This window comes from Micromys minutus (genome assembly GCF_963924665.1).
Source record: "Micromys minutus genome assembly, chromosome: 3".
NCBI classification, from domain to species: Eukaryota; Metazoa; Chordata; class Mammalia; order Rodentia; family Muridae; genus Micromys; species Micromys minutus.
Window position 1 is genome coordinate 23,470,344 of NC_137972.1, and position 27,381 is coordinate 23,497,724.

General features: G+C 36.4%; 1 pseudogene across 1 annotated transcript; it reads right to left on the minus strand.

The window, feature by feature from the left end:
* Positions 1–26,934, minus strand: LOC308418685 (vomeronasal type-2 receptor 26-like; annotated as a pseudogene). The gene is made up of 6 exons: positions 26,720–26,934; positions 25,376–25,666; positions 20,875–21,684; positions 10,213–10,437; positions 6,647–6,770; positions 1–893 (listed from the first exon to the last, which is right to left on the minus strand). The product of its transcript is annotated as a vomeronasal type-2 receptor 26-like (transcript).
* Between the last annotated feature and the right edge of the window lie 447 nt (positions 26,935–27,381).

Consider the following 27,381-nt stretch of genomic DNA (forward strand, 5'->3'; position numbering starts at 1 on the left):
TCATTTAAAGACCTTCTTTCTAGAATGGCCACCTGACTTCAGTATGATCACATAGAATTTGGGAAGAAATATACAGCCCAGTAAACCAGCACTGGAGGCCAGAATTGAAAGAATTTCCACGGCCACCATGGTTTTACCTTTGGAGCTCAGGTAAGTGGGTATAAAAGAAATCCATACACTGCAGAAAACCAGCATGCTGAACGTGATTGTTTTTGCCTCATTGAAGCTGTCAGGTAGCCTTCTTGCCAGAAAGGCAATAAGCAAGCTCAGACTGGCCAGAAAGCCCAAGTACCCCAGAACACAATAGAAGGCAATGGTGGAGCCCTCGTTACACAAGAGGATGATTTGCCCAAACTCTGACTGCATGTCGACATCCGGGAAAGGGGGATAGGTTCCCAGCCAGACTGCGCATATGCACACTTGAATGATGGAACCACAGAAGACTATAGCATTTGAAAGTCGGGTCACCATCCACATTTTTAAGTTGCTTCCTGGTTTAGCAGTTCTGAAGACCACAACCACAATGAACGTTTTTGCCAAGATAGCCGAAACAGCCACAGAAAATACAACCCCAAAAATCATTTGTCTCAAGACACAAGTGACTGTTCTAGGTTGGCCAATGAATAGTAATGAGCAAAAGAAACAGAGCATTAGAGAAACCAGGACGAGATAACTGAGATTTCTGTTATTTGCTCTGACAATGGGTGTGTCCCGATAGTGCATAAATAATCCTAAAATCATGGCTGAAAAGACAGATAAACTAATGGACATTGAGACCAAAACAGCTCCCAGAGTATCTTCATAGGACAAGAATGCTGTAATTTTAGGGAGACACTGATTCCTCTCTGTATTTGGATACTGATGGCCAGGACACTTGATGCACTGATCCATATCTGAAAGGGAAGCAGTTTTGTTTATTGCATTCTATTCCCCAGAATTATCTATAGGAAGCATATCTTGTGCAAAACAGTTGTTTGATTATGGAGGAAATGTCCCTGCTTATATTCAGTGAACCAAAATATTCAAACCCAATATATAAAATTGTTATTTTTTCCTAAAAGAAATATACAGATACACTGTATCTATAATGTATTCAGGAAGTTAGTGTACTTAAACAATATGAGAGAATAATAATTCTATTAATGATGTTGAGGGGAAATCACAGAATATGAAAATTATATTTGATTACACAGGAAACTAAGGAAAATTTCATTTGCAAGTTTTTAGTATTTTATTTTTGTTCCCTTTGTTTTTAAAAATAATTCATTGCTTGAGAATTTTGTATATGCATATCATGTGTTTTGATCAAATCTACCAGCAACCCTCCTGCAACTCCTTTCTCTCCATCCCACAATTTTTTTCTCTCAAGTTTACTTGCTTTTTTCCCCCCACTTAGTTCACTTAATCCTTCCTATATGTATGTCAATATAGGGCCATCTACCAAAACATCAGGACTATATATTTGAAACAAACAAATAAATGCACACACACACACACACACACACACACACACACACACACAAACACACACAATCTGACTCCCTCTAGCAGCAATGTGTTATCAATTCCTTCTACCTAAGAGTGAGAATTTATAATCTTGTCATCCATCCATTCTGGGATTTTTTGTATGACTTGATCTGGCTTGATATGGTGCATGCCTCTGTGAGTTTATGTGCTCAAGTACCCTGTCATGTCTGACTAATTTTGCTTCACTCTAGATGTCCCTTCTCTGGCTCTTAAGACCTCTCTGCCTTCTCTACTACAATAATCCTTGATGTTCTTATCCCTGTCAACTCTTGCCTATAATGAAAGGTGACAGGAAACATCTACAAGCTAAAAACTAGCAGTTAACCTTCTGAGATAATTTTACCATTGACTTTCAAGTCAACATTGATTTGTTTTTCTAGTCAAGTCTGAAGGAATTACATGTAAGGTAAGATTTCTGCTATTATTATGCTTTTCCTGTTATTATGCATACACACAAAAAACATATACATGTATACCTAGATATAATACATACATACACATACTTATCACTAAGTACTAGCATTTTGGGTGAGATTTCTGCAGATCAATCAAGATGAACTCTCTTGTAGTGATTCTATATAGACAAGTAGATGATTTCTTCAATATTAATGAAGATTCTGTAATAATCCCTAAAATTATATTAGTAATTATTAAGTGCCTTATAATAGGACTGTTATTCTGATATTAAAACTGCTATGAGAACTCTGTCAGTCTTTAAGTGTTGAAATAGAAAGCAATAGAAAGCAGGCATCTACAACTTAGAGCACATTCCAAGCAGTTGTAAAACAATGAACCAAAGGTCATGAAAACAGAACTAATGATTTGGTGTAAGTACAAGGACAGAACATAAAATATTGACTGAGACTATGTATATCAAACTTCAATAATAACTTAGTCACAAAAATTATGGATTTTAAATTTCAATAAATCTGTAGTACTATTCCATGTAGTGAATGTTGAGTACTAATGGATAAGTATGTAAACAATCTCTATTGTAAACTTACCAATTTATGATTTGAATTTATTTTAACTTTTATTTTTAAAAAGGAAATGGTTGAACAAATGACCTATTCCACTAGAAACGGAACAAAAAACTAGGAAAGAATACCTTGTAGATCATTATTGCATCAAATCAGGGGACAGAGCAAGATGGGAAGAAGAACATCATAGTAGAATAACTTAGAAATGAAAGGTGACTTAGAAATTAAAGGGAAACTTAGAAATTGAAAGAGAACTTAGAAATTAAAAAACAACTTAGAAATTAAGATAAACTTTTGGAGAGAGGATTTTTGGAGGAGATGACTTTTTGGAGAAGAACTTAGAAATAAATATTAAAATCAAATTTCAGATTTTCCTTTTCTTCCTGAGACTTTCAGTAGCAGGCTGAGAGTCCTAGCCTCCAGGTTCCTTCAGCGATAAGAACAAAGGCTACTTTACTCAATCCTCAGCTGTTTTCCTATGAGGTGCTAAATGCCTGCACTTTCTGGCCTCAAAAGGAACTGAGAGAGTCAGGCCAGCTATCACTGCACAGTAACTTAGACTTAAGATACGTAAATGTTTTATTATATGCATATATATATATATATGTATATATTATATATATTAATTATACACACATTTTATTATATAATATTATTTATATTATATATATATATATATATATATATATATATATGTATATAACTCTAAATATTTCACATGATCAAGTCTTGTCAATCCTTGACACTCTTTTCCCTCTTTCCCCCTCAGATAACCCCCAGGCGACAACCAGTCTGCCAGAACAGACTTCTGAAAGAAAGGCCTAGAAAGAAAATCTTCTTAACATTTATGCACATACTGTTTAGGATCTGTGCTATTTCCTTTTGTTTCTTTGGGGACAGTGAGACAACCATGAATCAGACATTGTTCAGAGCTTGGGAGTGGGGGCAGAGCATGCCAGAGATAATGCTTGCTTGGCACCGTAAAAGCATGAGCAGAAATAGTTTCTGAGACCACTCCTGAGATCACTTCAGACTCCTAGAGACCCAGTGTACACAAGGAGAAACAATTAGGTGATAGACAAATGGAAGACAAAGAGGAAAATATAGATGTGTAGACAATGAATTTAGCCAGAACTGGAGACTCAAGGGTAAAGAGAAACAGACATCAGGAACAAAATGTTGCTACCTCAAACTATGATTGGGTCCTGGCCTGTGCTGCCACTACAGGCCATATTTGCTTGTGTGACACTGTAGCAGCAGGAGTCTGTTACAAAAGACAGAAAGATGTCCCTGGTCTGGAATGCCACCTAGGGATACGTTGATGTCTAAGGGCTGTGCAGAAATACCCCACCTCTTACCTAGACATTGTAGAAGAGTTGGCCCTTAGGACATATATAAAAAAGGGAGCTGACTCCATCCCTGGCCAGATATAATACTCAGGAGTGTGGGCACTGTGGACATCTGGAGTTTCAGGTGAGTCTGCACCCTAACACAGGAGACCTAGCCCTACAAAATGTCTCTGCAATGGAATGGATAAGAGAGAGATTCCTTTCTCAAATTTTGTTCTTCACTAGCTGCAGCACTCAGGAGAAAAAGTCCTGTATCACTAGTGGGCACAACAACAAAAATTACTCTGGTTATGGGGTGTGGGGCACAGCTGATCTAGCTGCAATTACCTGAGACTGCCATGCAGTGACATGGGTAAGGAAGAGAAGTACTCGTCATTGCCTCTTATGACTTATGACATGGAGGAGTGCTGGTCCCAAGGTCATCAGAGCAAGAGAACTGCCCCTGCCCTTATCTGTTGCAGCACTCAGGAGAGCAGTCCTTGAACCTTGCTGGTCCACAGAGTAGAGCAGGCCTTAGATGTGGGGGTTGCAGGTAAACCAGCTCCAAAGACATGAGTATAGAAGAGTCAGTTCTGCCTCTTATCTGCGTGCTGTTGGTAGAACCAAGGAGAGACTCCCTCCTACCTCCCTTATCCCTTGGCACATAGCAGGCAGAAGAGCTGGCACTGAAATCGTGAGAGTGGGAGAACTAGTCATGTCTCACATCAGCTTCAGGACTCAGAAAAATAGGCACTAAATATCACCTGGGCAGCAGGGTAGAGCTGGCCCTCCTAGTAGGAGTATCTCTTGAGCTGGCCCCAAGGGCATGGGAGCAGCAAAGCTAGTGGGATGATCATTTGAGATATTTTTCAGGCCCAGATTCATTGCTTTGAATTTTCTCACTCCCACATCTACCTGACTAGAAACAGCTGGAGTATATGAAAAGGCAGGTCCTACATATCTACAGGATCTCATGACACAGGCAACAACAGGATATCCAAGAGGAGTCCCAGTGAGGTTCCTGCAATGATAGAGTAGCAGAAACCAGAGGCTCAGAGCAGGCATTGCAATCATCAGTGGGAAGCAAAAAAGAATGGATATAAGGGTATATATAGCATAGGAGTGACTGTGGCACATTACAGCTTCCACAGCAATACTTTTTTTTTTTTTTTTTTTGATTCCTTGAGGCAGGAGCAGTTTGCAAAGGTAGAGCATGAACACAGGGAATAGGAATATGTATGAGATTGGGGTGTGTGATGTGAAATTTATAAGGAAGCAATACAAAGTTAATAATAAAAAAGTACAATGAACAAGGACTTGGTAGTGCTTGTATGTAATCCCAGGACCCAGGAAGTCATTATTCCAGCCTACCACTACTTTGCTACCAAAAAAAGCAAGGTAAATTTTAAAGTCTTTTGGTGGTAATTTTTCATTCATTCAGGAGATTAAAGTGGGAATGACCAAGAAACTGATTTGAAATAGATGTTAGATAGGAAATAAGGATACAAAAAACTGGTGGAAAGCAATTCTATTGTTCTGTGGAGAAGGCTTTCCAATTAGGATCCTTTTCAGGAAGAAGTGACAGCTGGATAGAGGACAGTAGGCAGAGCATCCTTGTACTTCACTCATAGTGTTGCACATCACTCAGAGATATGCACATCAGTCATCCTTTGGGATCTCTCTGTGCTTTGTTTACAGTAGCTGCATGGTAGCTTACAGAACCAGGGAATGCATAATGAGAGCTCCTACAAGAATTAAAGTAATTGCAAAAAATTATTAAATCAGATGGAAAAATACTAATTTAGTCATAATAAAACATTTATGATTTTTCCCAGGGTCCCAGGAAAGGTGTCCTGTATTTCCCATCAATTTCATTCCGATACAGTATTTTCAGCAGTTCCTCTCATTTGAGAAGTCTGCACTTTGTCTCAGCTGTCTCTAGGTTGTATGATCATAGCAATTTATACAGATTCTCTGAAATTTAATTTCCTTGTGAATAAAATATTGGTTATCATTAGTATTTATTGTAAGAATGAAATAAGGTCATGCTTTATAATACATTTCATAGTGTAGGGTATACAGGGAGCACTAACTGTTTACAGTATACAGACAGTACTAACTTTACTCATTAATACTGCTACAGCTGTAATAGATCCATTAGTTGAAAGCAGGGGTACAAAAAAAAAAAAAAAAAAAAAAAAAAAAAAAAAAAAAAAAAAAAAAAAAAACACATTAAATTCAATGCAGACACGCAGAAGACAAAGCAGGGCCAGATGCAGGAGCACACTCCTCGGTCTCAGTCACTCTGGAAGCTGACCCTGGAGAATTGCTGGAACCCAGGAGTTTGAGACCAATCCAGGCAACATAGCCAATAAAACAAACAGATACACAAGCAACAGTAACAAAAATGACTGGGTTGGAATCAAGATTTTTGTTTGTTTTCTTGCTTTGTTTTTCACGATATGGTTTCTCTGTGTGGCCCTCACTGTCTTAAAATTCACTCTGTAGATCAGACTGGCCTTGAATTTACAGATACACATACTGAAATTAGGGATTAAAACCTTTGCCACCTCCACCCAGTAAGAACTGGTTTTAAAGTATTGGGAGTTAGCTATTTAAATATAAGTGCCTTCAGGTGTTGTGTTACTCACCCTTATCCCGTGGTGCATCATTTCCACATTCAGAACCATTTCTAGAAATGTCTATATTCAGAGTCATTTCTTGAAATTTTAACATTCAGAATTACTTCTACAAATTACCACATTCAGAACCATTTCTAAATTTCCAAATTCAGAATCATTTTAGAAGTACCTGTTTCATTTGCAATCTCTCCATCTGGACATGGGAGACATTTAAAGCAACAGAATGGTGTCCCTTCAAAAGGTGCTTTCCTAAATCCAACTTGACAACTTAGACTGCAACCAGCAGAAGGAGTCTGAATAGGAGATATGAGAGGAGGAAGGTAGTAAATTGATGACATTCACTATTAGCATCAAGATGGTAGATTTCAGCAGGACATCTGTGTCCTGCAACAATCAATAACTACCATGCTTTTAGAGAATGTAAAGCATGCAGGTATGTCTGTTTCTCCTTCCCCCCCTCTTTTGAACTCTTGCTTTATTTTATTTCATTGACCTGTTACTTTTAATTTTATATGATATATTTTTATATTTAATAAAAATTAAAAGTTTGTGTATATTTTGATCATGTTGTCCCCCTTCCTGAAATCTGTACAGATCCTCTCAACCAACCCAAATTTAAGTTTTTTTTTCTTCAAAAAACAAAAAGAAAATCTTAACAAACAACAAACCACCCAAAATGTAGAAAGGACAAAAGCACAAAAAGAAAAATAAAGAAAATAAAACCAACAATACTGTAATCAAATAAAAGTATATATATTCATTCTCTTCTTGTGATGCCCAACTACTCTAGAACATGAGCCATCCCTTGGCATGATTGATGAACCCACGTCTTCTATTAGAGAATATTTCTAGGGTCTCTAGAAGACCACCCTATTCCCCATTACCATGCATCAGCTCTTTTGATCATGTCACAAAATTGTTTATGGTGAACAGTTCTAAAACTAAAGTGATGAATCTACATTTAGTTTTCAATTTCAAATCCAGAAATACCTGTCTCAGAATATTTAATCACACTGTGAACCCTGAGATTGTTTTATTTACTCAAAAACTTGTTTTTAGTTGTGGTGTGCCTCAGAGTTAGAATGCATCTTTAATCCCAAATGAAGAAGGTAAAATTAGTCTTTAGAATAAAGGACCCCTCTTTCAAAGCAACTTCTAATTGAGGGGCGACCATGACAAATCAGAGAAAGATTTGACAAAATGAGTCAGAGATAGCATACATCCTATTCTCATAAGAACAAACAGGAAAGAGAGGCAAATTTCTGGGGACATAACTCCTATAGTCAAGTACTGAGGTGAGGCACAGTGACAGATAAAATACAAGGGCCACTGACTTTTGGCTATTAACTATGTCTTCCTGATCTGGGGGCCAGAAACTGATGGCTTTTCAAGATTTAACTCTCTCTTGTATTTTGCTGTGGCCAGAAGCTGATGACTTTGGGCAATTAACTTGGTTTAGTTTTTCTAGACTAAAAGTTGACAAAATTTCTTGCAATTGAATCTTGTTGACAGCAGCAGGGGAGTAAGAAAGGAAACTAAGTTACTTGGACTGTTTATTCTTTGGTTCAAAGTCCATTTGTTAGCTAGGCAAGAGCCTCAAATTTGGTTAACTCTTCCTGAGCCAAAGAGAAAGCAAGAGAGGAGGAGGGGGGAGGGGGAGGGTAAGGGTAATGGTAAGGGTGAGGAAAGGGGAAGGGAGAAGGAGCAGAAGAGGAAGAAGGAGAAGAAGAGGGAGTCCCAAAAGGAGAGGGAAACAGAGATTGAGAGGGAGAAGGGGAAGGGAGGGAGGGAGGAGGGAAGGAAGGAAGGAAGGAAGGAAGAAAGAAAGAGAGAGAGAGAGAGAGAGAGAGAGAGAGAGGGAGAGAGAGAGGGAGAGAGAGAGAGAGAGAGAGAGAGAGAGAGAGAGAGAGAGAGAGAGAGAGAGAGAGAGAAAGAAGGAAGGAAGGAAAGAAAGAAAGAAAGAAAGAAAGAAAGAAAGAAAGAAAGAAAGAAAGAAAAGGGAAGAAAGAAACTCAAGTATACAGACAGAAAGACAAACACACATTGGAAGAAGCAGAAAGGGACCAAGCGTTTATATATTTTTTCAGTATCTTATAGCTTTTTAGTTAAAAATTCTTCTATGTAAGAAAAATTATATGCCATATATAAAATGTTAAACGATAGTGAATTACATTGGAAAGGAGATTGTAGGTTCAAAGTTGTGTTTTATTATATGAGGTTCTTAAAAGTTCAACACAACAGTTTCATATGGACATGCTTTCTCATAGTAAACATCTGTGGCCTATTTCTTGGAACTAACATAGAATAAATATTTTTCATTATTAATTTGTTCCAATCCTGTGTTCTGTTGTTTGGCTTTGTTTTATTTGGGTTTTGTTTCTGGTTTTGTTTCTTGTTTTGTTTTTGTTTTTGCTAGCACAATTAGTCCATGAAGGTATACAGAGCTCTACTTGCAACTTTTATCACATTGGGTACTTGAGAATACTTGTATCAATTAGGAGCTCTATAAAATAATAATCAACAATTAGGAAATCATCAAATCATCTAAAGACCATTACTACATAAACTTACTTCATCATATTGGTTCTGTAATAAAGTTGCCCAATATGTAGGTAAATGTACAGGAAATCATTAAGCTGCGTACCAGTGTCAGGAAAGAGAATCAAGCATGAGTAAATGTCTCTAGGGCCTTTGCCTCTCAGAGTGTGCCTACTGCAGCCACACAAAGCTGTGTGATAGTTACAGAAAACTAACTTGCTTACCATAGCCTTTCCCAGATGTCTTCTGTCAACAACTTAAAGGAACAGTGGATGAGGGTTGGTAGGAGGGTGTCAGTGAGTTTTACTAGGACAGTTGTACAGGGACAGGTTGTAGAGAGAACAAGCTAGACACTGGTAAAAAGAACCAGCCCAAATTTGAAAAGGAACCAAGTTATTAGGGCATATTGTCAAAATTAGTATGAGACCAAGCAGAGCAAATTCAGTCAGATACTGAAAGAAGTCAGGTGGAACCAGCCAGTTTAGAGAGAAGTTTGAGACAGAGTAGCTGATTTAAGTAATTTAGCCAGAATTCAGAAAAAAAGAACAGCAAGTGAGCTTGTGCAGCATATTCCATGCATAGAATATTCTGTAAGGAGTCTAGAAGCTTCCAGAAATAGGCCTGGTTAGGAGATCGAGGCAATGGGTGTCAGAAACAACAATTAACTAGGGAAATAAAAGTTATATTACAAATACCTATTTGCAGAGACTGATTTTGTCTGAACATGTTTATTTTAATTCTTTTCTGAAGGCAGTTACTTTCACTAAAGTCTCTGTAATCCATCTAGATAACATATATAGGGCATATAGGTCATGTTTGGATCAGTTGAAAACCCCGGGAGTGATAACAAAATGGAAGGAACATCCTGGATTCTTGGGAAATCAGTTATCCTTATGCTGCCATAAACAGTACATGATTTTCATGTTGCCAAAAACAGTGTATGGCCTCACATGGCATTGCTCATGCCCCAAGTCCCACCTCCACAGGAAAATATGACATAGTCATATCTGAAGAATTAGTCCAATGAATCAGTTATTTTTTCAGTGATTATGCAGGCAGAAAATTCTGGTTCTTGACATTGGAAAGAACACAAATTAAGGACACTCTCAGCCTAATGGAACTCAGAAATCCCTTAACCCTGATCTCTGAGAAGTTCATTCTAAGAATATTAACAGTGCCTATTGCAAAAATACTTGCCTCACTATGGTGTTCACCCCAAGATATGCATTTGTCATTTAGGGAAAAATGCTGAAAACTTTGAGATTCAAAGACAAACTCTTCAACTTTCACTTGAGCTTTGGTACCATTATGCAGAGACTGGTAATTAAAGATGTCAAGCTTGGTTGATAAAACCTTCTTGTTTGTTACATTCTTGTCATTGGTACTTCTACTAAGTTGGCTCTTTTGTAAGAATGGATGGAGCTAAAAGAGAGAAATAACTGTCAGAACTTGCACTTTAAGTCACTGAGATGCAAATAAACCTAGTTACTTTAATTACCCCCCTCTCTCATTAACTGTATGTTCCTGTGACTTTCATTATTGTTCAGATTATCATGGGGCTAATGCATGCCAGCAGTAGGGCTATATGTAGAAATTAGGATAGTCATAAGTTATTAAGCAACACTATAACCACTATTGGAACTTGAAAACTGAGTTTTTCTCAATGTCTCCATGGTGCAATGAGAATCTAGCCATTAGATTTTACTTTTTTAATGAAAAGCAAGAACAATTTGAATGAGAGGTTTTCAACTTTTTTGCATAATAGCTTTTTAGGAATAGTATCTTTTTCATTTACAATTATAAATTACTTGTCAACGTTCCAGTGGAATAAAATTTTGAGCTTTGAAAATATAAATGTTGTCATTAAGGAGGGAGGGACCATTTGAACACACGTGATGTAAATATAGAGGAAACCATGTAAAAGATACATGGGAATTGGAAAGAATATAGCAAGGTAAGTTAACCAAACCTGAAGATATATGAAGAAGTCACATGTAAAATTACAACATTAGGCTAATTAGAAAAAAATGTAATTTAAAAAGAGACTGAGCAGAGGTATTACAGTTTATTACATAAAAAAAATACCTGAAGCAGATGTGGTACCTCTCTGGTAGTTAGGAATCCCCCAAAAGATCCAAGAGTATGCAAGTTGTGATCATTACCCTTGCTTACACATAGCAACTAGATATGAAGATAATATTGCTGAAGATAATATACACATTGACTCAGGATGTAGTAGTGAGGCTGGAACTAAGCTGAAAACTTTTACCCTGTCTTTTGATCTAGTTGTTCTTGTTGTTTATCTGTCTGGCACTGTTTATACTGCCAGAAACTGCAGTGCAAGCTGCTGGGAAAGAAAAGTTAGCAGAGGCATTTCCCAACTGTGGACCTCTCATTCTATAATACAAACTTCCCAGACACAACACACATAATGGAGTAATACTAGCACACGTGTTTTGGGGATAAATCACTGCTTACTGACTGTATTTGAGAACTTTTTTTTTTTTTTACAAGAGGTACTCATGCCGATTACTGCAAAGTTTTTCAAGGTCCATGTCTGGGAAGATCCAAGGTACAATGAATAAGCCTACTACATCTGTCTTGCTAAGAAGGCACATTATCAGATTGCTTCCTGCATATTTACACACAAAGAATAGTGCTATTGTCAGATTATATCTAAGAATCTTCTCTTTGCCAAGAATTACTATTGCTCATATTTAAATGGAACAGCTGGGGACACAATCCTTCTGATTTCCATCTATATTTGGGATTTGGCACTGTGCTAAAGCCCTCCACATGCAAATCCCACCCAGAGAAAGCTTAGCCCATAGGAGTGCTAATACACCCAAACTCAGAGGCTAAGAAAAACAACAAGCTCTCTTCAGAAATAGCAAAGCCAGCTAATATCAGAGATAACAAGATGGTGAGAGGCAAGCAGAAGCACATAATTAACAGAAATCAACTTGACATTAGCAGAACCTGGTTCTGCCACCACAGCAAGTCCTAGATACCCCATCTCACTCAAAAAGCAAGATTTGAATTGAAAATCACATATCAATATAACTATAAAGAACTTCAAAAAGAACATATATAACTCCCTTAAAGAAAAAAGGAGAACACAGGTAAAAAAGCAGAATCCCTTAAAGAAGAAACACATAAATCACTTGAAGAAATACAAGAAAACACAACCAAACAGATAAAGGAATTAAACACAATCATCCAGGATATAAAATGGAAATATAAACAATAAAGGAATAACAAATGGAGAAATCCCTGGAGATAGAAACCCTAGGAAAGTGATCAAGAGTCATAGATATAACCATCACCAACAGAATACAAAAGAAAAAAGAGAAAATTTCAGGTGGAGAAAATATCATAGAAAACACTGAAATAACATTCAAAGAAAATGCAGAATGCAAAAAGCTCCTAATCTAAAACATTCAGGAAATCCAGGCTACAATGAAGAAACCAAAGCTAAGAATAATAGGATTAGAAGAGAAAAAAGATTCCCAACTCAAAGGGCCAGTACACATCTTCAGCAAAATTATAGACAAAAAATTAGTAACCTAAAGAAAGAGATTCCCATGAATATACAAAAAACCTACAAAACTCCAAATAAATTGGACTAGAAAAGATATACCTCCCATTAAGTAATAATCAAAGCACCAAATGCAAATAACAAAGAAAGAGTATTGAAAGCAGTAAGGGGGAAAAGGTCAAGTAATATATAAAAGCAGACCTATCAGAATTATACCAGACTTCTCAACAGAGTCTCTAAAATCTAGAAGACCCTGGGCTGATGTCACCAAGAAAACAAAAATATCAGCACAGGTTACTATACCCAGAAATACTCTCAATCAAAGATTGTATATGATCTAAACATAAAGGTTTAGATGGAGAAACCTAAATCTTCCATGACAAAACCAAATTAACCAATATCTTTTCACAAATCCAGTGCTATGAAGCCATAATTAGGCTGATGCCTAAACCACCCAAGACCCAACAACGAAAGAGAACTTCAAATCAATAGCCCTGATGAATATCGATGCAAAAATATTTAATAAAATTCTCACAAACCAAACATAAGAACACACCAAAATAATCATTCATCATGATCAAGTGGGCTTCATCTCAGTGATGAAGAGATGTTTTAACATACACAAATTTATCAATGTAATCCACTCTATAAACAAATTCAAAGGAAAAGACAACATATGATCATCTCCTTAATTGCTGAAAAAGCATTTGATAAATAAAACAACCCCTCATTTTAAAAGTCTTAGAAAGATCAGTTATTCAAGGCACATACCTACACAGAATAAAAGTAATATATAGCAAACCAATACTCAACATCAGACTAAATGGAGAAAAACCTGAAGCAAATCCTCTGAAATCAGGGATTAGACAAGGCTGTCCACTCTCTACCTAGCTTTTTAATATAGTAATACAAGCTCTAGCCAGAGCAATTGGACAACAAAAGGAGGTGAGAGGGATTCAACTTGGAAAGGAAGTAGTCAAAATATCATTATTTGCAGATGATATGATAATATACTTAAGTGACCCCAAAAATTCCACCAAAGAACTCCTACAGATAATAAATAACTTCAGCAAAGTGGCTGGATAAAAAATTTACTCAAACAAATCAGTAGCCTTCTTCTACTTAAATGATAAATGGACTAAGAAAGTATTTAGGGAAACAAACCACTGACAATAGTCACAAATAATGTAAAATATTGTAATGTGCCTCTAACCAAACGAGGAAATATCTGTATGACAAGAACTTCAAATCTCTGAAGAAAGAAACTGAAGAAGACCTAGGAAGATGGAGAGATGCTCTATGTTCATGGATTGATAGAATTGAAATAGTAAAAATGGCCATCTTATGAAAGCAATATACAGATTCAATGCAATCCCCAACAAAATTTCAACTCAATTTTTCACAGAGATAAAAAGAACAATTTGCAAATTCATTTGAAATAACTAAAAACCCAGGATAGCAAAAACTTTTCTCATCAGTAAAAAACTTCTGGGGGAAGCACCATCCCTGACCTCGAGCTGTACTACAGAGCAATTGTGAAAACAGAACAAAGCAAAAACAAACAAACAAAAGCAAAAATACCAAAAACAAAACAAAACAAAATAAAAGAAAACGGAATGGTATTGGTACAGACACAGAGACATAGATCAATGAAATAATATTGAAGACCCAGAATAATAACACCCACATACCTATTGTCATGTAATCTTTGACAAAGAAACCAAAACTAACTACTGGAAAAGAGACCGCATATTCAATACTTGGTGATTGTTTAAGTGGTGGTCATCATGTAGAAGATTGCAAACTGATTTATTGTTATTCTCCTTGTACAATGCTCAAGTCAAAGTAGATCAAGGACCTCCACATAACACCAGATACACTTAATCTAATAGAAGAGAAAAATGATAAAGAGACTCAAATACATCTGCACAGGTGAAATTTTTATGAAAAGAACAGCAAGGAATTAGGTTATAAGATCCCTCATAGACAAATGGGATCTCATAAAATTGGAAAGCTTCTGTAAGGCAATGAACACTGTGAAGAGGACAAACCAGCAACTTATAGATTGGGAAAAAATCTTTACCAACCCTACATGCAAAAGAAGACTAATATTTAATATATACAAAGAACTCAAGAAGTAAGACTTCAGAGAACCAAATAATTCTATTAAAATGGGGTACAGAGCTACACAAAGAATTCTCAGATGAGAAATTTCAAATAGCCAAGAGGTCCCTAAAAATGTTTGACATCTGTAGTCATCAGAGAAATGCAAATCAAAATAACCCTGAGATTCCACCTCATATCAGTCAGAATGGTTAAGATCAAAAACTCAGGTGGCAGCAGATGCTAGAGAAGATATGGAGAAATAAGCATACTCCATTGCTAGTTGAATGGCAAGTTGGTACAACCATTCTGGAAATCAGTCTGGCAGTTCCTCAGAAAATTGGATATGCTGCTACCTGGGGACCAAGTTATACCACTCCTGCTCAAATATGCACCATCCTCAATAAAAACCTTGCACCTTATAACAAGGATACATTCTCCACTATGTTTATAGCAGCTTCATTTATAATAACCAGAAGCTTGAAAGAACCTATATGTTCCAAAACAGAAGAATGGATACAGAAAATGTGGTAATTTTATACAATGGAGTACTACTCAGGAATTAAGGATCAACTTTGTAAAAAATGTCCATCTTACCAAAAGCAATCTACAGATTCAATGCAATCCCCATCAAAATTCCAACCCAATTCTTCATAAAGCTGGAAAGATCAATGTGCAAATTCGTCTGGAATAACAAAAAACCTAGAATATAGAAATCCATCCTCAACACCAAGAAAACATCTGCGGGAATCACAATACCTGACCTCAAGCTATAGTACAAGGCATGATACTAGTACAGAGACAGGCATGTTGATCAATGGAACAGAAAAGAAGTCCTAGAAATGAATCTTCAGACATACAGTCGCTCTATTTTTGACAAAGGAGCTGTAACATTTAATGGAAAAAGAACAGCCTCTTCAACAAATGGTGTTGGTCCAACTGGAACTCAGTATGTGGAAGAATAAAAATAAACCCTTCCTTATCTCCTTGTACAAAGCTCAAGTGCAAGTGGATCAAAGATCCCCACATTAAACCAGTTACCTTAAACTATTAGAAGAGAAAGTAGGATAAACCTTAAAACACATACGCACAGGGGAAAATTTCCTGAACACAATGCCAATGCCTTGTATTCTAAGGTCAAAGATCGAGAAATGGGACTTAATGAGATTGCAAAGTTTCTGTAAGGCTAAGAAGAAAAATCAGCAGCCAACAGATTGGGGAAAGATCTTTACCAACCCCACATCTGATAGAAGTCTAATATCTAATGTATAAAAAGAACTCAAGAAGTTAGACATCAGAGAATCAAACAATCCTATTAAAAATGGGATACAGAGCTAAACAAAAAATTCTCAGTTGAGGAATATTGAATGGCTGAGAAGCATCTACAGAAGTGCTTGATACTCCTAGTCATCAGGGAAGTGCAAATGAAAACAACTCTCAGATTCTACCTCACACCAGTCAGAATGGCTAAGATCAATAACTCAGATGACAGCAGATGCTGGCAAGGATGGGGAGAAAGAGGATCACTCCTCCACTGTTGGTGGGGTTGTAAACTGGTACAACCACTCTGGAAATCAGTCTGGCATTTCCTAAGAAAATTGGACATATTCCTACCTGAAGACCCGGTTATTCCACTTCTGGGCATATACCCCAGAGATATTGCAATGTACACAAAGGGCATATGCACCACAATGTGAATAGCAGTCCTATTTATAGTAGTCAGAAGCTGGAAAGAACCCAGATGTCCTTCAGTAGATGAATGGATACAAAAATTGTGGTATATTTACACAATGAATTACTACTCAGCTATTATAATCAATGACTTTACGAAATTCCTAAGAAAATGAATGCATCTAAAGAATATCATCCTGAGTGAGGTAACCCAGTCATAAAAGAACAGACATAATATGCAGTCACTGATAGTGGGATGCTAACCCCAGAAGCTTGCACTTCCCCAGAAACAACTCACAGACTGTATGAAGTCCAAGAAATAAAGAAAACAAAACAAAACAAAAAATATTTACAAAACAAGAAAACTTTAACTATTTTCATGTTACATTTTGTTTTACATGTACTTTAGCTCATTGTAACTATTAAGTTTTCAAGGCATACTATCAAACCTTGAAAATAATCAACTACCGACTAAAAAATATATTCACATAGTTTTATGTAAAAATTATGTTAAAATCTGGAAAAAAAGTACTGACAAAAATGTATAATTTTAAGCAAAACATGTTTAAAATCTGTACATTTATCTTTGTTTTGTAAAATAAAGTTGTCATAAATAAATAAATAAATAAATAAATAAATAAATAAATAAATAAATAATTTTGGATATAACCAAGCTTAAAAAAAAAAAAAAAAAAAAAAAAAAAAAAAAAAAAAAAAACAAGGTATGTACTCACTGATAAGTGGATAGTGGATATTAAGAAAAAAGCTTGGAATTCCAAAGATACAACAAGCAAACAACAAAAATTAGAGGAAATTGATAAATCCCTTTAAATAAAGCCTAGAAAAAAACAGGCAGTTGAAGGAAAGGAATAAACTGCTCAAGACCTGAAAATTAAAATAGAAGAAATAAAGGAAGGACAACTTGAGAAAATTCTGGAAAAAATATATGTAACCAGACAGGAACTACAGACACAAGTATCACCAACAGAATACAAGGGATGGAAGAGGGGATTTCAAGTGTTAAAGTTAGGAGACCAGAAATAGATACAAATATTGGCCATAATAGGAAGAAAAGAGAATGCTTACACACTATTGGTGGGAATGTAAAATAGCACAGCTACTCTGGAATCCAGAAAGAATGTTTACCACAACACAAAATGGACCTACCATATGATCCAGATACATCATTCTTGGTGTTTACTTGAAGGACTTTTAAGTCAGTGTATTAGAAGAACTGGACATCAAGGCTTACTGCAACAAGAACAAGCTCATGGCTCCAGAATGTGTGGTGCTTTGATTAAAACATCCCTTCATCAGTTCAGGCATTGAACATTTATCACCAGTTGGTTGGCACTGTTTGGGAGGTTTCAGTGGTGTACCCTTTCTGGAGGAAACATGTGACTGGTAGTAGGCTTTGAGAATATAGAGACTTTACAGTTTATTCTCTTTCCTTCATCTTGTTGTTGAAATACAATCTCCTGCCCCTGTCACCATGCCTGTTAATTGTTGTCATGCCTCCTTGTCATGATGAACTTTTATCCCCCTGGAACTGCAAGCTAAACCCTTTCTCTTATGAGTGCACTTTGTCATGGTGTTTTGTCACAGCAACAGGAAAGTAATTAACATAGTGTCTATCAATTAATGAATACTTTAAAATTGGCATATACATGGTGGAATTATATCCATTTATAGAGACAAATGAAGTTGTGCCATTTATAGGAAAACTGGTCCAGGGAAGATACATTAAGCAAAGTCAGATTCAGAAAGTCACATATTGCAGTTTTCTCTAGTTTTTAGAGTTTATGTTTTTTTTTATAATTCCCCAAATTATATGCACACAGCAACACACACACAGATGTGCACATGCATGCATGTACACACACATTAATATTCACATGTACACACACATGCATACACATTCACACACACATTTGCACTCACATGCACACACACAAATGTGTGCACACATGAATATAGAAAAAATGAAAGACTAGGGAGAAAAGTCAGAACTGTTTAGGGGAACAAATATGACCAACACAAGTGTGTATTAGTTACTGCTCTGTTGCTGTGATAAAGCACTATGACCCAAACAACTGACAGTAGGAAGAGTTTATTTGGGTCTATGGTTCCAGAAGGATCATAATCTATCATGGTGAGAAACATGCCAGCATGTGGGTGTGATGGCATAGATGAATGTTCGCATCTTCACCTGCAAGATGAGAACGTGAACCTGAAATAAGATGAAGATACATAAATGCCAAAAACTTTCTGCACTGGTGCCTTTAATACAGAAAAACCACATCATCCAAATTTTCCTAGATAAATGTGATGGGAAACAACTGTTCAAATCCTGAACCAGTGGGGGAAATTTCTTATTCTAACCTTCACACCTCTGCATCGAATAGAAAGTTGAGTAAAAAAAAATCAAGGAGAAAAATACATTGTATACACTTGAATGTAATTATCTTTATGAAAGCCAATACCATGTATAATAAATATATCAATAAAACATTAAAAGTATTTCTAATTATTTTAGAAATTATAAACAAATTTATCCAAGTAGGGAAAGTATCTCTATGGTAAAACATGTCAGACATTGATGAAAGAGAATGAAGGGACACAGAACAGAAACATCTCAAGGATTAGAAGAGTTAATGTTGCTTAAAATAGTTTATTATGCAGAGTGTTTCATGGACTAGGGCATTCTCTATGAAAATTTAAATGATGATTTTCTCAGAGATCAACAAGGCCTAAATGCCCTACAGGAGCGGAAAACCAAAAATAAGTCCCAAACTTTGCAAGCCTGATACAGAAGAACAAGATTAACGCATTGTATTTCCCATACGAAATAGTTTATAATATTACAGCAGTAGAAGCACAGCCTATAACATGCACACATCACAGAGGAGCTGAAGAGAATCCAGACACCAAGGAATACACAAGACACCAAGAGCATGCAAAGGATGATATGTAGTCTCTTCCACAAATGCTGTTTTGAAAACAGGGTGAGAACCCGCAGTTGGAGTTTTATCTATTTCATACACCAAATAAAGTAAAAGCAGATTAAAAACTCAGAATAAAAAACTCCTAGGTTAAAACAGAGAGGAATGTCCATTGATGTTATTGACCTTAGTGATATTTTCAAACAGGATATCAAAAACAGTCAATGAAGGCAAGAAAAACCTATCCTAACAAAGAAAGCTTCTGCACAGCAAAGAGAACAACCAAGAGTGGAATGGAATGGAAGAAGATATTTGCAAATAAGACACTTAATGAACAGTTATTATTCCAAGTTATAGGTAATTAATGAAATTATTTAGGCAAAAAGTTAAAATAAGGAGAAAAGTCTGCTAGAATTTTTTTTTCAAAACAGTGATACCTGTGGTAATTAAGTGTGTAGGAAGATGTTTAACATCACTGATCTCAGGGACAGGCAAAAGCAGCTCACTGTGAGTTGTACCACTTTGTATGTGTTAGCATGCCTGATGTCAAAATTCAAAACACACAAAAGATTCATGTGATCTAAAGAGATAATTAGTCCTTAGTCTAGTAATCACCTCTCACTGTTGGGTGAGAGACACTAATTACACTCAGAAGATGCCACCTACAAAAAGAGGTCATGACAGTGAGAGAGTGATGGCTGAGAGAAAGACATCTCAGAAAGATAGATAGAATGTACAACATTCATTATTTAAATGTTTGGAAGCACCAAAGAATAAAAAGTAAATTTGAACAATCTTTAAAGATAAAGTGTTTACTACTGTGTAGAGGAAGAGACTCTGGTACATTGTTAGAAATGTGAAAGTGTTGAAAAGGTGAGCAAGTGCAGAGCAGGAAACGTAGAAAGTTCATAAGACTTGAAAGGCCACCCTATTCAATCCAGCTTTATTTTAAAGAACCTGTTGTTATTTCAGTTTGGATTCAGATTTTATTTTTAAGACTAGGTCTGTCAATATAGCCCAGGCTGGCTTCAAACTCATGATTCTTCTGCCTCAGCTTCCCATAAGCTGGAAGATAGTCATGATTGATACTGACTAGCTTTATAGAAGATCTTATGTGTTCTTCTAGAATCTGTTTATCAAAACAAAACAAGCCCTTGGCATCCAATGTACCTAAAATCCCTTAAAATATGCCATATTTATACTTGTATAAACACTGAAGTTATATATTATAATTGCTTCATATATCATTAAAAGCAATAATAAAATATATGTGACAATTTACATGGCATAAATATTATTGTTTGAATGTGTTTAAAATAAGATAATTATTTTTTTCAGTACCATATGTTTTGTTTTCTGATAGAAATGTTAGTTCAACTTTAAACATTACAAAGTGTTGGTTATTTTTCTCTAACACTATTTCTTTATACTAATTTATGCTACTAAAATAAACATAAATACATTGAGGAAGGAGATAGTAGCATAAAGAAATATGATAACATAAGAAATAATTCCCTAACACAATGAACGATCATGAATCAAAATGCAGAACTTAACAAGACAGGACCCAGTACTCTAGGAAAATATAAGACCAGCTATTGCTACCTTCCATGGGAGAGGAGCCTGGAGCACATCTTTATGGAGTGAGTCTCCTTCAACTCTGAGTGACAGCTCCTCATGCAGTGCCTGGGCAATGGCATACACAGCTGCATGGACTTTGTAGCTTGCGGGTGATGTATTCATATCCCAAAGATGCAGAGGTCGTGAGCTCAGGGTGCCATTTTGCTCACATTGACCTAGTTCCCTGATCCCATGCTGATCCAAATATAAACATTCAAATAAGATAGACCACACGTCCTGAATAAAAATATCACGAGGATATTTTTTAGGTTGAACACTTCTGAGAAAATCCTTGAATCCAAGAATTTCATCCACGTGAAGAGAAAATGATAATGCTCCACCAAAGTATCTATACCCTAGAGTTTGATGAAAGAGTAATGTGGTGATATCCCAATCAGAAGTTGTGATCCAGATATTACCAAAAGGAGTATTAAAATAAATATGATAGGCAAACCTCAGAAGAGAATATGTGTCACCAAATGCAATGATAACACTTGTCATTATCAATCTTTCAATTAAAAGTTGATTGTTTCCTGTGTCCTTAACAGGAAATTCTGGAAACTTTTTTGCAAATGCAACACAAAGTGCATGCTTGGTCATCTCCTCTGTGATGTCCCTAAGGAAGATTTCTCCCCTCATATCATCTGGAACCACCAGGCCAACCCAGACCCAATTGAAGTGTAGCAGCAGTTGAATAATTCCCTGGTACAGAGCTGTGGAGTGCACAGGAAACTGGTAAGGAGACTGGAGCTGGACTCTGCTCCCAAGACTCTGGTGAAAAGGAGCGTAGCTGATCTAAACAGAAAAGAAGTTACTACTTAAGACACAATTATGTTTATTCTCAAATAATTGGTTTACCTTCTCTAGTAATACATTCTTGGAGAAATTGACCAGTTAAATAACTTTGCTAAGAAATATCATTTTGTTACCTGTGACCCTTCCCTTTCGTCTCACTGCTCACACAAAATGTATCTTTTTCTTTGCACTTTTATAGCACATACCAAACACGACTAAATGTGTCTGTCTCCTGCTTTCAGTTCAGGCAATACCAGTCAATGAATAACATTTGTGAATCTGTCACTTCCCATACCCAATCTTTCATCTTTCTCATAATGCAAGTCGAGAAATACTAATTCTAAAGGCTTTTTAACTTAAAGTCACAAAGCCATAACTCATCCAATGAAGAGGAATCTATGAAGCATTGTAAAATCCTCTAGTGAAGTCTATATTTTCTCTGAAGTTTCTATATCTTTTGTCTTTCTGTAATGCTCAGTCCATAGTCAACTACCCTAAAAAAAGCTTGTTTAGGATAGAAGGCTGATTATTTACCTCAGTGATTGTTCTAAAGCCTTTCCTTTAATAGGACCATCTGATAACCCCAATGACATTGCTGTCCTTCTTACCATAAAACGTCAATTGATAAGTCTACACCGTCATTCCTATGCATTTTAGGGTATCTTCTCTGGGTTTGGGAGTAGATTGGATCATTATTTACCTAATCTGCTATATCAAAAGACCAATTATCAAATTTACTCCCTTTAATGTAATATTGACATGAATTAATTCTTTTCCTTAAAATGGGATCGTTAATGCATTTCAGGAATCTTTTTTTTTTTTTTCTTTTTTGGTAGAGGAATTTATTTTCAAGGTTTGGCCAACATTAGCTGTCTGTCTTATTGAATCTTTTCTGTCTATACTTGTCGTATCAATACCCTGGTATACCATGGCTCAAATTAGGGTTTGATTTTCTTTTCCACACAAATTCCCTCAATCATCTTTTACAATCCAATGACCACTAGATCATGGCCCAGTCCACAACTCACACCCTGGCTCCATTCACCAGGCCTATCAGTTCGAATGTTTAGTGAACAAATCATGTATTGAACCCAAAATCATGAGAATTTAATAAAAACACTCAATACATGTTAATTGACTTGGAGAGTAGGATGGGGAACAAGACATAATTTGAGGGACTGGAGAGATGGCTCAATACAATAGCACTGACTGCTACTCCAGACGTTCTGAGTTCAATTCCCAGCAACCATGTGGTGGCTAACAATCATCTGTAATGGGATATAACGCCCCCTTTTGGTATGTCTGATGATAGATAGAGTGTACTCACATATAATAAATAAATCTTTTATAAACCATAATTTGAATTAACAAAGTTTAAATAAATTTCTTAATTAAACCCATTTCTAAAAATCTGAATGAACTGTTTCAAACCATAAATTAAAAAAAAATGTGATTGAAGTGTGACAAATCACATCCTAAACATAAGGCAAGAGTCTGTGGTGGGGAGACCTGCTGTCTGGCAGACAGGAGAAGCCTGGGGCTCTTTCCGGTCTCCAATACAGTTGTTGCTCTCTAGAAGACAGCTGTTCCTCTAGGGAGATGAGCTGACAAAGAAGAAGAGCTATAGTTTGTCACTCACTGTGAATCTGCCCTCTCAGAGCTCTGTGACAGTATGCCCTCTCAGGAGAGAACTCATAATCTAACACTGACCTACTATGGGGGAATGAAAATGGGGAGCAACAGCACCTCACAAAGTCTGCAGGCACCTGAACAGGCCTGTTTGGCTGCCTCTGGAGTCAGGTATGAAACTAGAAGTTCACAATGGCAACAAACTGAAGAGTTAGGTAGGAAAAGGCTTGGTTCAGGCAGTTTATGAAGGGAGAATTTAGTTTACTGTCTTGCTGAGTAGGAGCTGACCTCAGCATCATAAGATAACTGTGGAGTCTGAAAGGCCAAATCCTGAGGGAACTGAAGAACAAAGTATGATACAGATATAGATATAGACGTTAGAAGTAGAAATAGATCTAGATGATACAGATATAGATATAGGTATAGATAGAGATATTAATATAGATATATAGAGATAGAAATAGTTGATATAGATGTAGATGTAGTTATACATGATATAGTTATAGATTGGATGGGGATAGAAGTAGAGGTAGTGAGAGATAGAGATAGAGATAGATCATGAGGCTGGAGAGGAGGCTCAATGCTTGCTCTGCAAGCATGACGACCTGCATTAGAATCAGCATTCCCATAACAAGTTGCACATAGATGCTTTTGCTTTACCTCAACATAGTAGGGGTAAAAGAGACAGGTAAATCCCAAGAGCTTGCTGACTGCCAGTACAAAAATCTCAAATGTGTGAAAGCAGGGTCTTCAGTGAAAACCCTGACTCAAGGCAGCAGTGTAGAGTGAGAGCTGTAGTGGATTGCAACCCCACAGAAGAACAAGACTAATAAGTAACAGGGCCCTTTAGAGATCCTAGGGACTGAACCACCAACCAAAGGGTATACATGGGTGAGTCCATGGCTCCTGCTATTTACGTAGCAGAGGACTGACTTATTTGGCACCTGTGGCAGTAGAGGTGCTTGGTCCTGTGGAGGCTTGTTGCCCCAGCAAAGGGGAAGGCTAGACGGATTCAGCAAGAGTGGGTGAGCAACCTCTTTGAAGCAATGAGGAGGGGGAAATGAATGGGAGGGGTTGCAGAAGGGATATCAGGAAGGGGTACAACATTTGAAATAGAAATAAATAAACTCATCAATTTTTTAAAAAATCCACTCATTAAAATCTTATAAAGATAAAATATCTGGCCAAGTATAATCGTGCATGTCTTTTATCCCAGCCCTGGGAAGTAAAAGCAGCAGGATCTCGATAAGGCTATCCTGGGCTACATAGAATGTTCAAAAGCAGGCTAGCTGGCATGGGAAGAACCTGCCTAAAAAATTGAACAAACAGGTAAAAAATAAAAATAAATCAACATGGGAACCTAGTTCATTTTACTAAGATTTAAGTTACTTCTCCAGTGATAACAGGGAAGCAGTACACAAGGGTCACTGTTATTTGCAAATTAATATATTTCTAAGTAGCCCTTTCCAGGTTTCTTACTAATTAAGATGAATTTGACTTATAAATGCTTCCTTAACAGAAAAAAATTCTAAACAAATACAAAAATATATAACTTTCTTGCCAAAGGAGGAGAAAAGAAAGAAAAAAAATTACAAACAACCCAAACATCCAACCAGAGTAGATCTAAAATAAATTTAAAAATAAATGTTATGTGGCAATTGGAGTGGATACAACAGTAAAATGATAAGAATTATGTCTACACTGGGTACAGTAAAATGTTAGTAGAATTATTAGAGACTTCATGCTTTGTGTTTCTCTAAAACTGCCTTTGAAATAAAGACAGTATTAACAATGGTACTTGGCAAGGGAAATTTTTCTGGAGTGGTAGGAATAGAGGTTTTCATTACATTTATCTATACTTTTTTCAATTTTAAAGGTTTTAAAATTACATTTATAATACAAACATGATTTCATTTTATGAATAAAATATTCATATTTATAAATGATGAATTGATCATAAATGATTATGTAGTTTTATACTTCATCAATAAAAAAGTGGATTAATTAGCATTTATTATTATGTTACTATGTTTAACCTAAGGAACCAAGATTCTTTGCATACCTGTGGGACATTGTAGAGACTTAGAATTCGGGAGATATGAGTTGAAATTCCTGTTGTAACACCTCCTATCACTGCAACCAACTTATTTTTCTTCTCGGGCCTGCAGCTGTAGTTGGGGGGCTCTCTCCTGAGAGCAAAGACATAGAACTCTCGGTGGCCCTCATCTCAATAAAGTCCACATTGAAGAGATAGAATCCCAGAGACATATTAAATAGAATATTTGGGTCCTTGTTAATTCTTTCTATAGCAAAAACCATTGCCAATATGTGCTGATAATGTTTAGGAAAATCCCTAGGAGGAAAAATTGGAAAAACAATTTTATGTTCTTTATGAATTTTTAATTAAAATATAATTTTATCATTTATGTCTCTGTCTATCTTTCCTGCAGTTCTTCCCATGCTCCCTCTCAAATTCTGGATTTTTATTTATAACAACCATATAAAATATATACATGATATTCCAAGAAACAAGCTGGATATTGCACATAATAAGTGTGGAGAAATGGGTTATAAAAAGGAAAGTTCATAGTACAAATTATTATCAAAATCACAAATTTTTTTGAATTTTTTTTGAGACAAAGTTTCTTTTATTCAGACTAGGCGAATTGAAACTCACTCAGAAGACTAAGCAAACCTTAGCCTCAACCTGCATCTTCTCAAGTTATGTATTAAAGGTTTGCACCACCACATACTCTCAGATGTACAACTTACAATTTTTATGGTGCAATTTGTGTCTCAGAAAGTAAAATGAATGAGTACAACATGTGGGAAATGAGGAACATTAAAACTTAGTCTTTCATTTGTTCTTTAAATGTAGGATAAACCTTGGGAAAGTACACAGAATTTGATCAAATATGGCAGTTGAAGAATATAGTGTCAAATAAATTTAAACAGACAAAATAAAATATTCTCAGTACACTACACTAAAATAATTACAAAAAATTGTTTTTCACTGAAAAAGGCTTTCACCACCTTCTTACACATGTAAGAGAATTCAGCATGAGGAGGAGAGAGACACACAGAGAGCCAGTCATGGCTGAGTAGCTATTAGTATTTGATGGCTACTGGGGAATGAAGAGTCAGACACAGAGAGTCAAAGAGAAACAGAGAGACAGAGAGACAGACAGAGAGAGAAAGAGAGAGAGAGACAAAGAGAGACAGAGACTTAGACAAAAACACACAGAGATAGGCAGAGACAGACAGAGATAGAGACAGAGAGGCCCTAGTAAGTTGAAGAGGAGATATTGGAGGGGAAGCAGTAGACTTGGGTTTAATCAAAATATATTGTACATGTATGAAATTCTGAAAAAAATACTTTTTTAAAAAGGAGAAGCCAAACACTTACACATGAATGTAAGCCTGTAGGTAGTCTGTATCTTTAAAGCCAAATCTACTTCTAGTGTCTCTATCAGTCACTCTAAGAGAAAAAAGTCCTCCAATGACAAAATCCCCTTCTTGGTAGTAGCCAGGAGAAGCAGGTATATTCAAGGAGAAACAGGAAATTTGTTCCTGGAATACAGTGAGAACAATCAGAAGAGAGAAAGCAATCAGTAATTTCATACTAATATTGACAAATAATTGATAAAACCCAGGATTCTGTTCAGTTGAGAGTCTGGGACTAATCAACTCTGATAGCACATCAACAAACTGATAAAACATGTGTCTGTCAGGTCTGTGTGTAAGAAGGTTATAAAGCATTGTTTTGCCCAGATATAAGCCCACAAGGATCCAAACACTCCCTCAGTTCCTGGGAATTAATCTGTTTTGCACCTACTTGGCCCTAGATGCTGTCCCCTTCACAGTCACCTTGAGTCTCCAAGGGCTCAGGAACCTCTCACTTGGCACCTGGTAATCCTGATTCTCAGCAGGAAAACACACAATTAAGAACAAGTGTGAAGTCCTCAGAAACACCCGTGGGGTGTGTACACTCAGTGATATGAGACTCCTCAAGGTCCCGAGGTAAAGGGAGACTAACCAGTGGAAGCACAATGAAGTCCTGAGTGGACA